The following is a 16,362-nucleotide window of genomic DNA, read 5'->3' as shown; positions in this document are numbered from 1 at the left end:
CACCTAACTTTTCTTGTTATTTTCCTGCCATTGTTCTTCCTTTTGCTCGGTAGTAGTTGAATAATCTCAGCCTTTAGCTGTGGGATAAAAAAGAAAAAATGAACATGCAGTGTTGCTTGCAGGACACCTGAAACTGGAAAGGAGCTAAAGGTTTTATTGTTGTTTTCACTTGATTTTTAATCTCTTTATTTTATTTTGATATTTTTTGCCCTTCCCTTTCCCTCACAGCTTTTCCCCCCTTTCCTTCTACAGGTTAATGACAGCAACTGCAACTACTACAACTTCCCATCTTCCTTTCCTTCCCCAGTGCTGTCTTCTTTCTGAAGCCAGCAAACTGCAGCTCCCCCTTCTGGACATGGCCCTCGTCTGATGCTCAGCAGTTGTTTTCAAACTTAGGGGTCCTTTTACTAAGGCGCGCTGAAAAAATGGCTTGCGGTAGTGGAGGCGTGGGTTTTGGGTGCGCGCCGATTCATTTTTTAACGCAGCTGTAAAAAAGGCTTTTTTTTTGCCAAAAATGGACATGCGGCAAAATGAAAATTGCTGCATGTTTATTTTCGGTCTCAGACCTTACCGCCAGCCATTGACCTGGCAGTAAAGACTCACACAGTAACCGGGTGGTTATGACCTTTGCATGACAAATGCCACTTGACGTGCGTCCGTTATGCGCGGCCCAAAATAAAAAAATATTTTTCAGAGGCGCCTATTGGTCGTGCGCCATAAATGAAATTACCGCAAGAGCCATGTGGTGGTCTGATGGTAACTCCATTTTGGTGCGCACTGGATGTGTGTAGATGCTTACGCAGCTTAGTAAAAGGCCCCTTAAAATCTTGAGGGTTTCCAGTACTTGTTTTGGCTGTGGCACTTCTCACCCTGGCAGCAAGTACCAGGCACAAACTTTTGTGTACCAAAATGATCTGGTTGTCTGTTTTTTTTTTTTCCCTTAGCCCTATAGAACATTCTTCTAATTATAATACCATGGAATTATTGGTTTTGAATTAATATTGCCAAATTTCTAATTATGAATATATATTAATAATATTATTTCATAGTAACATATGTTCTGGGGGGGGGGGGGGTTCTACATATTTTCTATGGTTTGGATTTATTCTGTGAGGTTTTTGCTTGTTTATTTGTTTGTATCAGTATGTTGAAGCTGTGAATCATCTGGCTCCTATTGGAAAAGAATGGCATAAAAGTGGAAATGTAGAAATAGAAATAATTGGACTGTCTTGTTTCAAAATCTTATTTTGGTTATTCAAGTAATGTTTGTGCTTCACAAAAATGAATAATTTAAAACCATGTTTTTCTCTTTAATGAATGTGACACAATATTTTGATCGTACTGTATTATGGCTTAGTATGACACTTTTGTCATTTGTCTACTCTAAAGGTCATAGTTGAGACAATCCTTCCTAAGGCTCGTGGATAATGTTTACAGGGTTCTCAAATTACTCAAAATGGACTAAATTGTATTTAACTGCCTGTAGTAAAGGTCAGAGAAAATCATTTTTGTCAACCCTTTGCCTATTCCTTAACTAATTCATGGTAAAAATGTTCTCTAAAGTACAGTAATACATATGTTTTTGACTTTTAAAGACACCACCAAGTAAGGCAATCATGTTTAGAAAGTTGGAAGAAAATGATAATGCTAGGTGGTATGTAACATTCTCCTGGCACATACCACTAGTGTAATTTTTCACTATTATCTTGTGTTTGTCTAGACACATTTTTGTTCACAATGGATGAGACAATTCAGTATTCAAGCCAGAGTTTTATTATGACTATCTGTGTCAGGACTAACTTATAAAACAAAACAGATACTTTTCATTATGACTCACTCCTGTCCATCTGACAAGTATATACAGTAAATGTAAATAGAGACACAGAAAAGCATATTACTTCATGCAGTTCAACTTAGCAGAGCAGTGTAGCCCCGCAAAAGTCTTTGAATGCAAGATTTCTAAATTACACTGTATAGCACATATTTCAGACCCTATGCATTACAAATGAAGTTTTATGTAAGTTATCCTTATTAGTAACAATATTCATTCTTTCTTTTTCTAAGTATTTACTTGTATTTTAGAAGTCTTGGGAACTGTTCAAGTAGGATAGAAGCTGAAAGCAGACACATGCATACCTAAAGACAATTCTATATTAGGTGTGTCTGCATTTACCTGTATTTTTCACATAATTGGGAAGGGGGTGTACACAGGAAAGAACATGGATGGGAAATGGGCATGTTTTGCATCTTATAGCATACTATAAGATGTGTGCATTGACTGGCACATTTTAGGCATGTCCACTTACATCTGCTATTGACCAAGCATATGCGGGGATGCCATCTATTCCATAAGTGAATGCAGGTTTTACGCTAGTATTCTTTTATGGTATCAGAGCATATTGATGCCATTATAGAATTTGTGCCCCTCTCACTACATCGGGGTACCAAAAATGAGGTGCCAAATTACAGAATTGCCCCTTTAGTTTTAATTTGAATTCCAGTGCTGTTGAATGGATATTTTAACACTGTTTAACGGTAGTTCTATTATTAGGCTTCAATTTACTGTTTTCAAGTGTACTTCATTTATTGTATTTATGTTTATTCTTGGTTATTTTACTATTATGATGTTAACAAAATTATAAGTTTTATGTTAAACTGTACCTACTGTACACTGCCTTGGGTGAATCTATTCATAAAAGCAGTTAATAAATCCCAATCGATAAATAAATACATAAATTTATTTGCAAAAGGGAAATGCTTCCTTTGTAAATTGGTATAAAGGCTATGGCTAAAAAGCATCCAGTAATATTATGCTTGTGTACTCAGTTTCAAATCACCCCAGAGAGGGTAACAGGCATCTAGGGAAACAAGATGTCATGCCACTGAGGGTGATCCGGAGTAGTGAGCCCTTGGGCTGCTGCCAGAGACCGGCAACAGCAGGAAAACCACCCAAACTGCAAGAACAGCCTTGACTTAGCCAGACTGGAACCAAAAGCTGGAATGGACTTGGCTTGGCCAGGCTGGAACCAAACACTGGAACAAACTTGGCTTGGCTGGACTGGAACCCAATGCTGGAACAGACTTGGCTTGGCTGGAACCAGATGCTGGAACAGACTTCGCTTGGCTGGACTGGAACCCGATGCTGGAACAAACTTCACTTGGCTGGACTGGAACCAGATGCTGGAACAGACTTCGCTTGACTGGACTGGAACCAGATGCTGGAACAGACTTGACTTGGCTGGACTGGATTCAGGACTTTCAAGCAAGGCAGACACAAGCAGGATAGGGTGGAAGGAAAGGACAAGCAGGATGCACAAGCAGGAAGGGAACTAAAGCTAAAGACACACAGGGCAGAAACAGCAGTAAGGAACAGAAGCTAAAGACACACAGGGCAGAAACAGTATAAGAAACATAAGCTAAAGACAAACTAGACAAGGGCTAGCAGAGCTAGAACTGCAAAAAGCACTCACAGACAAAAGCACATCTGAAGACCTCTGTTGCAAAGGCAAAGCCTGAAGGTTCCCAGGTGCTTAATAAAGGCAATTACAGATGATGTCACAGGTGAGGCTTGGCAGCAGAAACCTCAGGGCAAGTCTGGAGTGCTTTAACATCAGGACCAGAATTGAACCTGGAAGATGTCTGAGAAACAGGGAAAAAACAGTCCACAGCAACTACAGGACCCGGCCACCCGGGGCAAAGTGACTGCAGGCATGGAATACAGTCACAATCGTGACACAAGACACATAGGTGCAAATGTTGTGCTATTTTTTAAAGACAACATATTCACCTATTATCCTAGAGAATGTAGGCACATCTCTGAACTATGTGTGCCAGTAAGAATAGGGGCATATCTGTATATTTTATAAAGTTTGCCAAAGAAATGCCAGTCCCTCCCCCCTCTCCACTTTTCTTCCCCTGTATTGCCTGCATAAATTGTATAAGCATACTGTAGATGCTAATATGTCTGTACACTTACTTTGTATCCACATATCTCAGAAATGTTGCAACTGCCCAATTAATAACAAATGCTGAAAAACAGTGTCATTCTTTAATGGATAACTTTTAGTGCCCTGACATAAGAACATAAACATTGTCATACTGGGACAGACTGAAGGTCCATCAACCTCAGTATCCTGTTTCCAACAGTGGCCAATCCAAGTCACAAATATCAGGCAAGATCCCCAAAAAAGTAAAACAGATTTTATGCTTCTTATCCTAGAAATAAGCAGTGGATTTTCTCCAAGTCCATCTTATTAATGGCTAATGGACTTTTCTTTTAGGAAACTATCCAAATCTTTTTTAAACCCTGCTAACTGCTTTTACCACATTCTCTGGCAATTAATTCCCTAATCTGTCAAAGTATATCCACAATACACCCCCTTGCAATTCTGATGTACTGCAGTGTTGGCTGTCCCTTTTCTACCTTTGCAAAATCTGTACTTGGATGTTTCATGTACATTGATGTCCATTTCAGCCTTTCCAGACATCCATATGCTTCAAGAATAGGCACCATATTCTGTATAGTGTCTCTAGTAAATCAATCAACACGGGCATTCGGCATTCACTCAGTCACCCCCTTCTGTTAAAACACCACCAGAAGCCAATTTCTTTAACGAATGTGGATTTATTTAGGCCGCAGCCAGGTCCCAAAATTTTATTTACCGTAAACCTCCACATAAACAATCATTGGTAAACATCATTGATAAACATCATTGATAAACATCTCCCTCCGAGTACACAGCCCTTCTTGCTTATATTACTACAGGCTGTGCCGTCCAAGCACCCTGTTCCTCCTCAGTGCTGTCTGCTATAGCACGCTGTCCAATCAAATGCATCCCGTACAAGGATGCATTTACCACTTTAACCAAAGCTATTGGCCCCCTGGCCGTCCAAGCCAGGAGACTAGCCGTGTCCATCTTGTTCTGTAATCCTGCCCGCATGCAGGCATAACATTTCGCTCAGTATTGTAACTTTCAACAGGTCATTAACATATACATAGTAACTCACTTTGCCATATTATCCGCTGAGGTGCTGTGTACTCGTCGCTAATGTTACCTAAGTTCCATAGCTTATGCCACAGCCCACGGCAACGACTCCTCATTCGCCGCGGGCTCCCCCCAAACCCGGGCTGCGACCTACCACCAACGTAATGGCTTCAATAAAATTCTGCAAATCAAAATTGAATATATCCAGACCCACGTCAGACAGGTGGACCCCATCCGATCTATACAAACCCGCACAAGATTCTTTAAGGAACTCATGCACAATCACTTGCCCCTTAAGTGACCCCATAAATTTACCCATCCACCTATTAATTTTTTTGCGTGTGCCATCGAGCGCTGTATGCGACCTCTCGCCCCTCCTGGTCCGGGGCAGCAAACATGCCAGTTTTAATAAATCCTTCTGTATTGTTTTCACTAATAGCACACTGTTCATCCCCGCTAAATCATTGCCCCCTAAATGCAGGATGAGAAACTGTGGCGCCCTGGAAGTCATCAACTCCCACTCTATGGTTGGCAACAATTGAGCCCACAGCATCCCTCTCTTACCCAACCATCGTACAGCCACCTTCCCCCTCGGGAAGCCCAAATTCACCCCATCAGGTCGTACCGCTGCCCTCTTGTATGTGCCCAATGCACATAAGAGTGACCACAGATCCATATCTGGTACTGTTCCACCACGTCACCTGCAAGTCACATGCAATTGGCAAATTATCAAATATGGCAAGTCACATGCAATTAACAAATTGGCAAGTCACATGCAATTAACATTATCAATTATGGCAACAACAGGAAAGCCAACCCCAGTAAACCCCACTGCAAAAGACCACCCACCCTAACAGGGCTAACCCTAACAGGGCTAACAGGGCTAACCCTAACAGGGCTACTAACGTGGAGGCCGAATATATCTTTTGTACGCATTTGAGCCCCACCGGCCTAAACGTTTAATCTGCTCGCATGGAACTCCATGCATAGCAGCCGAAGTCGCCGCCCCAATGCTGAATGAGTGCGAACTAAATGTTGCAGATTCCAAACCCACCCGAGTAACACACAACTGCAATACTTTGATGAATTGAAATCGCGTCAATGGGGACGCATTAGCATGAAGCAGCAGCCAGACACCCCCCATTGGTCTAATCTGTAGGTACTGTTGCAAATTGTATAAAGGACATGTAGTTTCCGGTAAGTGAGGTCTAATCCACATGTGTGAACCTCTAGCCAACTGGTCAGTTTTTGAGCTCCGTATGAGTAAATCAATCCCCGTCTGTGTAACAGTCACATCCCGCATTAACAAACCCTTGTCAGCCCCCGCAGACTTGGACTGGGCCACCAACTCACTCACCCTAAGGGCCCCATGAAAAGCCAATGCGAAGGCACAGCGGAATAGCCGTACCTCAAATGGCGAGTCACACACCTCATCCGTAACTGCAAACAAGGCACACAGATCACCATGCAGAATAGGCTGACGGTTATCCACTGAGGAACCTACTACCCGGTGCCACCCTTTCATCATCCTTGACACTACAAAAGCCTTGGTGGGATTCTCCCAGCCAAACAATTTGGAGAAAAAATTAATACTAGCAATCGTAATAGCCACCTGTGCCCTACTGCGACCCTCCCTTCGAGCCGCTGATATAAAGCCCACTAATGCAACAGTGGTGAACAACCCTCCATTACCAGACTCCATCATGTGCTGCATATAAAACAGAAAAGCTGAGATATACTTCTTCCTTGTTGCCGGCGACAATGCCTGAAGAGCTAACTCCCACACTTCCCGGGGCCATAAGTCCAAACGATGTCTGGCACTGTTGTCGGCCTGTTGTCTGCCATGGGAGCCTTGGATCTGAAATCTGCAAACTTAAAGCGAGAAAGAGCATCCGCTATAATATTCTGCTTCCCAGGAATATGCTTCGCCTTTAAGGATATATTCCAACGCAGACACTGCAAAACTATTGCTCTTATCAAATTAATAACTGGTACTGTATTGGCAGATAATCTATTCAAACTCTCTACTACTGCCATATTATCTGAATTAAAAACAATAGCTTTATTTGCCAAACCCGACCCCCAAATATGTAAAGCCGCCAATATGGGAAATAACTCTAAAAAGGTTATATCCCGTACAAACCCTGCCTGAATCCATGACTCCGGCCACTGTTGCAAAGGCAAAGCCTGAAGGTTCCAAGGTGCTTAATAAAGGCAATTACAGATGATGTCACAGGTGAGGCTTGGCAGCAGAAACCTCAGGGCAAGTCTGGAGTGCTTTAACATCAGGACCAGAATTGAACCTGGAAGATGTCTGAGAAACAGGGAAAAAACAGTCCACAGCAACTACAGGACCCGGCCACCCGGGGGCAAAGTGACTGCAGGCATGGAATACAGTCACAATCGTGACACAAGACACATAGGTGCAAATGTTGTGCTATTTTTTAAAGACAACATATTCACCTATTATCCTAGAGAATGTAGGCACATCTCTGAACTATGTGTGCCAGTAAGAATAGGGGCATATCTGTATATTTTATAAAGTTTGCCAAAGAAATGCCAGTCCCTCCCCCCCTCTCCACTTTTCTTCCCCTGTATTGCCTGCATAAATTGTATAAGCATACTGTAGATGCTAATATGTCTGTACACTTACTTTGTATCCACATATCTCAGAAATGTTGCAACTGCCCAATTAATAACAAATGCTGAAAAACAGTGTCATTCTTTAATGGATAACTTTTAGTGCCCTGACATAAGAACATAAACATTGCCATACTGGGACAGACTGAAGGTCCATCAACCTCAGTATCCTGTTTCCAACAGTGGCCAATCCAAGTCACAAATATCAGGCAAGATCCCCAAAAAAGTAAAACAGATTTTATGCTTCTTATCCTAGAAATAAGCAGTGGATTTTCTCCAAGTCCATCTTATTAATGGCTAATGGACTTTTCTTTTAGGAAACTATCCAAATCTTTTTTAAACCCTGCTAACTGCTTTTACCACATTCTCTGGCAATTAATTCCCTAATCTGTCAAAGTATATCCACAATACACCCCCTTGCAATTCTGATGTACTGCAGTGTTGGCTGTCCCTTTTCTACCTTTGCAAAATCTGTACTTGGATGTTTCATGTACATTGATGTCCATTTCAGCCTTTCCAGACATCCATATGCTTCAAGAATAGGCACCATATTCTGTATAGTGACTCTAGTAAAGCAATTTATATTTGTTTACAATTGGGGTTTAGGGAGTTGTATGGGGCAAATGTGTGTTTGTATAGGTGAATATGGAAGAGGTTCGCTTGGTGGAGGTCTATATATGTGGGGTGTATAGGGTTATATGCACTATAAAAGTATGCATGTGAGGGATAGATGGCATTAAAAAAATGAACTTGTCTTTCAACATGTAAACTGGCCCCCTAAAGTCAACTACAGAAAAGACCATTAGGAATTGATAAAAATGAACTGTTGGGTATAATATTATTCAAAGCTTAACTCTAGAGAAAACACTGTTTTGAAAGAGGTCCTCATTGTCACAAAATCAGGCTTATTTTCGAAAGAGAAAGACACCCATATTTCGACCCAAATCGGGAGATGGGCGCCTTTCTCTCATGGGCGCCCAAATCGGTATAATCGAAAGCCAATTTTGGGCGCCTCCAACTGCAGTCTGTCGCGGGAACGGACAAAGTTGATGGGACCGTGTCGGAGGTGTGGTGAAGGCGGGACTGGGGCGTGTTTATTGGCCGAGGAGAGATGGGCGCGCTCAGCCGATAATGGAAAAAAGAAGGGCGCCAGAAGCAAGAATTTGGGTCACTTTTTCTGGACCCTTTTTTTCACGAACAAGTCCCCAAAAAGTGCCCCAACTGCCCAGATGACCACCGGAGGGAATCGGGGATGACCTCCCCTGACTCCCCCAGTGGTCACTAACCCCCTCCCACCAAAAAAAAGAACTTTAAAAACATTTTTTCCAGCCTGTATGCCAGCTTCAAATGTCATTCCCAGCTCCATCACAGCAGTATGCAGGTCCCTGGAGCAGTTGTTAGTAGGTGCAGTGGACTTCAGGCAGGTGGACCCAGGCCCATCCCCCCTACCTGTTACACTTGTGCTGGTAAATGGGAGCCCTCCAAACCGCCCCCAAAACCCACTGTACCCTCATCTAGGTGCCCCCCTTCAGCCATAAGTGCTATGGTAATGGTGTAGAGTTCTGGGGAGTGGGTTTTGGGGGGATTTGGGGGGCTCAGCACCCAAGGTAAGGGAGCTATGGACTTGGGAGGTATTTTAATTTTTTTTAATTGTTACAAGTTCCCCCTAGGGTGCCCGGTTGGTGTCCTGGCATGTGAGGGGTACCAGTGAACTACGAATCCTGGCCCCTCCCATGACCAAATGCCTTGGATTTGGTTTTTTTTTGAGCTGGGCGTCTTCGGTTTCCATTATCGCTGAAAACCGATACCACCCAGCTCAAATCTGCCCAAAATCTGATGCATTTGCCCGGCACCAACCGTATTATCGAAACAAAATATGGACGCCCATCTTTTTTGAAAATACGGTCTGGCCTGCCCCTTCGTGGACCCGTCCTCAGAGATAGACGCCCATGGAGATGGGCGTTCGCATTCGATTATGCCCCTCTATGTCTGCCAGTTTGAGGGAAATGGATGAGGAACAGAAAGAGATCAGAGAGCCACACATGGCATATGAAAAAGGAAGTCTCTTGAAAGGTTGGATTTACAACCCTTGTCATGAAATGTGCAAAACTTCATCTGCTTAACCTGGGAACTCCTCTCTACAGAGCACATTCAAAAGCATGAATTAATGAGACAAAGACAAAATGTATTTAGTGAAGGGAAATCTTGCTTCAACAATCTATTATATTTCTTTAAAGAGGTGAACAAACATAGATAAAGGTGAGCTGGTCAATATTGTGTATTTGAATTTTCAAAAGGCGTTTGACAAAGTACCTAATAAAAGACTCCAGAGGAAACTGGAGAGTCGTGGGATAGGAGGTAGTGTCCTATTGTGGACTAAAAACTGGTTAAAAGATAGAAAACAGAGAGTATGGTTAAATGGTCAGTATTCTCAATGAAGAAGGGTAGATAGTGGGTTTCTCAGGGGTCTATGCTAGGACCGCTGCTTTTTAACTTATTTATAAATGATCTAGAGATGGGAGTAGCTAATGAGGTAATTAAATTTGCTGACACAAAGTTATTCAAGTTGTTAAATTGTAAAAAATTACAAGAGGACCTTACGAGACTGGGAATCAAAATGGCAGATGACGTTTAATGTGAGCAAGTGCAAAGTGATGCAGGTGTGAAAAAGGAACCCAAATTATAGTTACACAATGCAAGGTTCCAAATTAGGAGTCGCCGACCAGGAAAGGGATCTAGGTGTCATCACTGATGATACATTGAAACCCTCTGCTCTGTGTGCGGCAGTGACTGAGAAAGCAAACAGAATGTCAGGCATTATTAGGAAAGGAATGAAAAACAAAAATGAGGACATTGTAATGCCTTTGTATCACTCCATGGTGCGACTGCAACTCAAATATTGTGTTCAATTTTGGTCACCGCATTTAAAAAAAGGTATAGTGGAATTAGAAAAGGTACAGAGAAGGGCAATGAAAATGATAAAGGGGATGGGATGACTTCCCTATGATTAAAGTGGCTAGGGCTCTTCAGCTTGGAGAAAAGATGGCTGAGGGGAAATATGACAGAGGTCTATAAAATAATGAGTGGAGTCGAACGGGTAGCCATGAATCGCTTGTTTACTCTTTCCAAAATACTAGGACTAGGGGCATGCAATGACGCTACAAAGTAGTAAATTTAAAACAAATCTAAGAAAATATTTCTTCACTCAACGTGTAATTAAACTGTGGAATTAGTTGCCAGAGAATGTAGTAAAAGCAGATAGCTTAGTGGGGTTTATAAAAGGTTTAGATGGCATCCTAAAGGAAAGGTCCATAGACCATTATTAAAATGGACTTGGAGAAAATCTACTGCTTGTATGCACCGGTTGCTGTTAAAAATTTGTGCCGTTTTCCTTGACAAAGCATATGATTGTGAAACAGGCTCCTGTCGGGCTGGCACGGACACCGGAGATATCATTGAATGTTTGCAAGTGAAACCTGTGGAGCGCATGGGACCCACAGTTAAATGAGTTGAAATACAACATAGTAGCGTGCAGCTCCATGCAACATTGAGATAAGTCAAAGATTTTTGCACTATTTACTTCAACCACGTTTTAGCTTTTTTTGAACTGTTGAGTTGTAACAGTGGTTCACAAAAATTACAAAAAAATGAAATTGATGTGAGCACAAGGGTACATATGGACTGTTTTATTTTGAAATACGTTAATAAGTGATGCACTATGAGCAAATTGTGAGCACTACTGGAGGTTGGGGGCAGTCGATGATTATACAGTGTCACAATTGCAGAGGTTTGATATATACCTGTGTGACAGTATGAGATGTCCCTTTACATACAATATATTATGGTTGAAGTAAATTGCTCTTCCTATCCATAGTTGTGTATTTTTACAAAAATAATAAGGTAGAGCTTTGCCATTTTCTCTAATTTTTTAAATATATTTCTAGAATAAGCAGCATAAAATGTGTTGTACTGTTTTGTGATCTTGCTAGGTACTTGTGATGGCCACTGTTGGAAACAGGATGCTGGGCTTGATGGACCTTCGGTCTGTCCCTGTATGGCAATACTTATGTACCTTATACTCCTACTTGTGCCTTCTGTTCCATTGATGTCCATCCCTCAAAAAGGCTCACTATGTTGGTACTAGGAACTCTGCCTTTTCCACTTGGCCCCAAAACTGTGGAACAGTCTTCCCCTTCCTTTATGTTCAGAACTCTGGTTTGTAAAATGTAAAACCCGTTTAAAAACTCACTTTTTCAGGGCGGCGTTTGGTCTTAGTGAATGACAGGCATTTGGGGACAGTCTAGCTTATTTAGAATTTATGTTTTACAATTTGTTTGTTGAGTGTTGCTCTTTGGTATGATTGTTTCTTTCTTATTTTTAATTGGCATTCTTTTCCTTTTCTAATTTCCTTTTACTAAGCTGCAGTAAACACATGTGTTTACAACAGGTTAAAATGCACTACTCTGGGGCATGCTCAGGTATCCCGCATTAATTTTTGCATGTTTGTGCACTACCCATGCACTAAAAAATAATTTATTTTTTAGCACTGGGGGCAGAGAGTGGGTGCAGTTATGCTAATTGGTTAGCACATGGGTATTGCTGTGTGCTAACTGATTAGCGCAGGATTATCTTTACTACTTACAAAATAGATGTTAATAAGTGCTCACATGCTAATGCCAATGTGCTAATAGGAAAACTAGTACATAGCCATTATTAAGAAATGTCAAAATCAACCATTTACCAGCGGCACTAAAAATGACTTTAGCGTGCAAGAATGACCTGCACTGGAGACAGTGTAGGCCAGTTTTTAGCACTATATAGTAAAAGTGCCCTTTAATGTATTATTAGCATTTTATGTGTACTACTTTGACTATTTTTATTAAGAAATGGCAGTATATCAAGATTTTAATAAGCATAAATATAAACATACTGCACAGTCCTTCTTGTTTATGCTGAAAGGAATGTATGAACCTTCAGAACATGTATAAAAACAAGATGCAAAAGCAAAAAGCACAATGTTATTGCTGCTGTCATTGTTGGGAGTCACAAATGCTGTTCTCCTAATATGGGAACCTGCTTGCTCATTTGAAGTGGCTTACATGTATTTTGGAACATACACATTGGGCTGTGAGAACATAAGAACATAAGAGTAACCATACTAGGTCAAACCAGTGGTCCATCTAGCCCAGTATCCAAAAAGTGGCCAAACTAGGTCACAAGTACCTGGCAGAAACCCAAATTGTGGCAACACTTTATACTACAAATCCCAGGGCAAGCAGTTGTTTCCCATGTCTGTCTCAATAGCAGACAATGGACTTTTCCTCCAGGAAACATGTCTGGTTATAGGGCTTGTTCTTTGGATTAAAGATCTCCTAATGGCCCCTAAAGCAAGCATTTCACTGAAATATGTTGGAGTTTGGATTGCATTTGTTTAAGTAAGCTAAATCTTTGTTGAGCATTGTTCTGCATCAACCCACCCAATTGATATATTATGATTTTTAAATACTATTAAAAATATATAGGTTTCTGAAGATTTTCGTGGGATGACTATTTGACAGTTCCCTTGTGCATTTTATGTATGTTGTTTTTGCATATTGAGTACACCCCATCTAAATTTATTTCTCTGTATAAAAATAAATGACAGAAGTAACTGCAACAACAATTATGGTATCTGCCTCCTAAGAATGCCTAGCAAATCTTTGCATGCATTGCCATAAATCAACTCCTCAGCCTTGCTTATAGTGTAGGCTGAGTCACAGCTGAGCTTCTAAGTTGATTGGTCATCTATTGATATGATCACTTTCCTCAGACAGCGGCTGGAAAAATGCTGGAGGCACAGCAATCCTTAAAATACTAATTAACTCCCACTAAGGCTTTCTATCTTGTGAACAGAGGGAATCTGTCTCAGTTGCTAGAAAACATTAATGGTTCTCCCAAGTTTCTCAATGCCATCTATAATATCATGAATGACACTATCCAATAGGTGTTTTGCATATGTAGCAGGGTAAAACATGGATTTATCAAAGCTCTTTCAGAGATCCCTTTACTAAGCTGTGGTAAAAAGTGGCCTGCAGTAGTATGGATGCATGTTTTTGGCATGCGCCAGGCCATTTTTTACCACCGCTGTGAAAAAAGACTTTTTTTTTCAATGGTTGCAGTAATTGCCCGTGCACTAGAATTAAAGCAAAGCTACATGAATGGACAGATATTTGGCAACTAAGGTTTAATCCCAAAAAATGCAGGGTCATGCACTTGGGTCGCAAAAATCCAAGGGAATGGTACAGTATAGGGGGTGTAGTGCTTCAGTGTTTGAAGGAAGAGCGGGACTTGGGGGTGATTGTGTCTAACGACCTTAAAGCTTTCAAATAGGTAGAAAAAGCGATGGCCAAAGCCAGAAGGATGCTTGGGTGCATAAAGAGAGGCATGACCAGCAGGAAAAAGGAGGTATAGTGCCGTTGTATAAGTCTCTGGTGAGGCCTCATTTGGAGTACTGCATGCAGGTCTGGAGACCGCACCTACGGAAAGATATAAACAGGATTGAGTCGGTCCAGAGGGCGGCTATGAAATTAGTAAGCGGTCTTGAATGCAAAAATTATAGGGACAGGCTTATGAACCTCAACATGTATACACTGGAAGAGAGGAGGGAGAGAGGAGACATGCTAGAAATGTTTAACATAGTAGCATAGTAGATGACAGCAGAAAAAGACCTGCACGGTCCATCCAGTCTGCCCAACAAGACAAACTCATATGTGATAGTTTTTGTATATATCTTACCTTGATTTGTAACTGTCAATTTTCAGGGCACAGACTGTAAAAATCTGCCCAGCACTATCCCCGCCTCCCAACCACCAGCCCCGCCTCCCACCACCGGCTCTGGCACAGACCTTATAAGTCTCAAGGGCATTTATGTACAGGAAGAGAGCCTTTTTCAAATGAAGGAGAGCTCTGGAATGAGGGAATAGGTTTAGGAGTAACCTAAGGAAGTATTATTTCACAGAAAGGGTGGTGGAGGCGTGGAATGGCCTCCCAGTGGAGGTGGTGGAATTGAGGACTGTTCCACAATTTAAAAAGGCATGGGATAAGCATGTGGGATCGCTTAGGAACAGGAAGAATTTGGGGTTACAGAGGATGGGCAGACTGGATGGGTCATATGGCCTTTATCTGCCATCATGTTTCTATGTTTCTAGTGCTTGGCTATTTACTGCCTGAGCCCTTACCACCACTCATTCATCTAGCGGTAAGGGCTCATGTGTTACATGTGCAGTACTCATGCAGCACATGCCAATGTGTCTGCGCTGCCGATTACCACTGGCAATGCCCCACGTGGTAGAAAATAGGAAAATATTTTCTACCTGCGGGAAACAGCATGCACCAACTTTGACATTACCGCTGGGTGGGCACGCTAATCGGGTGGTAGTGTCAATTTAGCACATGCCTCATGGGTGGTAGCCCTACTGCCACTTTGTATAAGGGCCCCTCAGTTATTTGAATCTTTTTTGCACTCCTTTTAAGGCATGTCTTTGGATCAGCATCTGAGAGATTATACCCTCATATAAGATCTAGTAGGATACTGTTCAACCTATTATAACTAAGAGCAAAAACTGAGCTACATGATATTCTGATTAGAAAACTCTTATTTGCGGATGCTGCCACTATCATAATTCACAATGAAGACAATCTTCGGGGTATGTTTACTAAGGTAGGTTAGCATTTTTACTGCGCCTGTAAAATTTAAGGCGTGTTAAATGCTAATGCACCTATACATTTCTATGGGTGTGTTAGCGTTTAAAGCACATGCACCATTTACATGTGTTAAAAACACTAACGCGCCTACAGTGCCACTTGGTAAACCTAGCCCTTCATGCCTTACAGATTACTTTGCTCATGAATGACTGACTTCAAGCTTCATGAGTGGGAAAGCGCGGGGTACAAATGTAACAAAAAACATATTGATAAGCCTCTATTTATTAAATACAATGTAAATACTAGATAGGTGGACAAGTAGCCTGGTGGTTAGAGCAGCAGCCTGAAAAATAGTAGTTCATGTCCCACTTGTGAAGCTTATGACTTTGAGCAATACCTTTTACTTTTCATTGTTTCAGGTAACAAAAAAAAATCCTTAGGGGTCTATTTACTAAACTGTGCTATTGCAAAATTGTGCGTTATTGTCCTGAAAATGTATGATATTTTGCACTAATGTACTATTTTATAATCAGCTTACTGCAAAATAATCTGGTCCAATGTATGATAAAAAAAAATAATGAGCTCTATCACCAGTAAAAGCAGCTCATTATTATGTATATGTAGAATGCAGCCTGAGGTAAAGTTCACAGGCTACATTATCCCAGGAAAGTTAGCAACATACCTCCAGCTCCAGATATTTTGCTTCCCCCTGGAAAGCACTGGCAGCTAACCAGTACACCTGGGTATAGATAAAGGAGATGGTTGGTCAAAATTAAATCTTCCTCTCAGAGAGGCCTAATTTACTAGTGATCGATGTGTGACACCTAGTCCCAAACTGTGTTAAAAAAAATTGAATCCATAAGACCTTGATCGCTTTGCCACAACAAAGGGCATTTTAGAAATGACATTCAGTTCAGAATATGGACATCCATCTCTCATGTATTTTAGAACAGGATCTGTCCACACATAGCTTTTTCTAAAATACATGAGAAATGGAATGTCCAAGTGTTGGCTACATCCATCATGAACATCAGTTTTACAAACTGAAACATCC

This window comes from Microcaecilia unicolor, chromosome 7, assembly GCF_901765095.1.
Source record: "Microcaecilia unicolor chromosome 7, aMicUni1.1, whole genome shotgun sequence".
NCBI lineage: Eukaryota > Metazoa > Chordata > Amphibia > Gymnophiona > Siphonopidae > Microcaecilia > Microcaecilia unicolor.
This window is presented reverse-complemented; position numbering follows the sequence as displayed.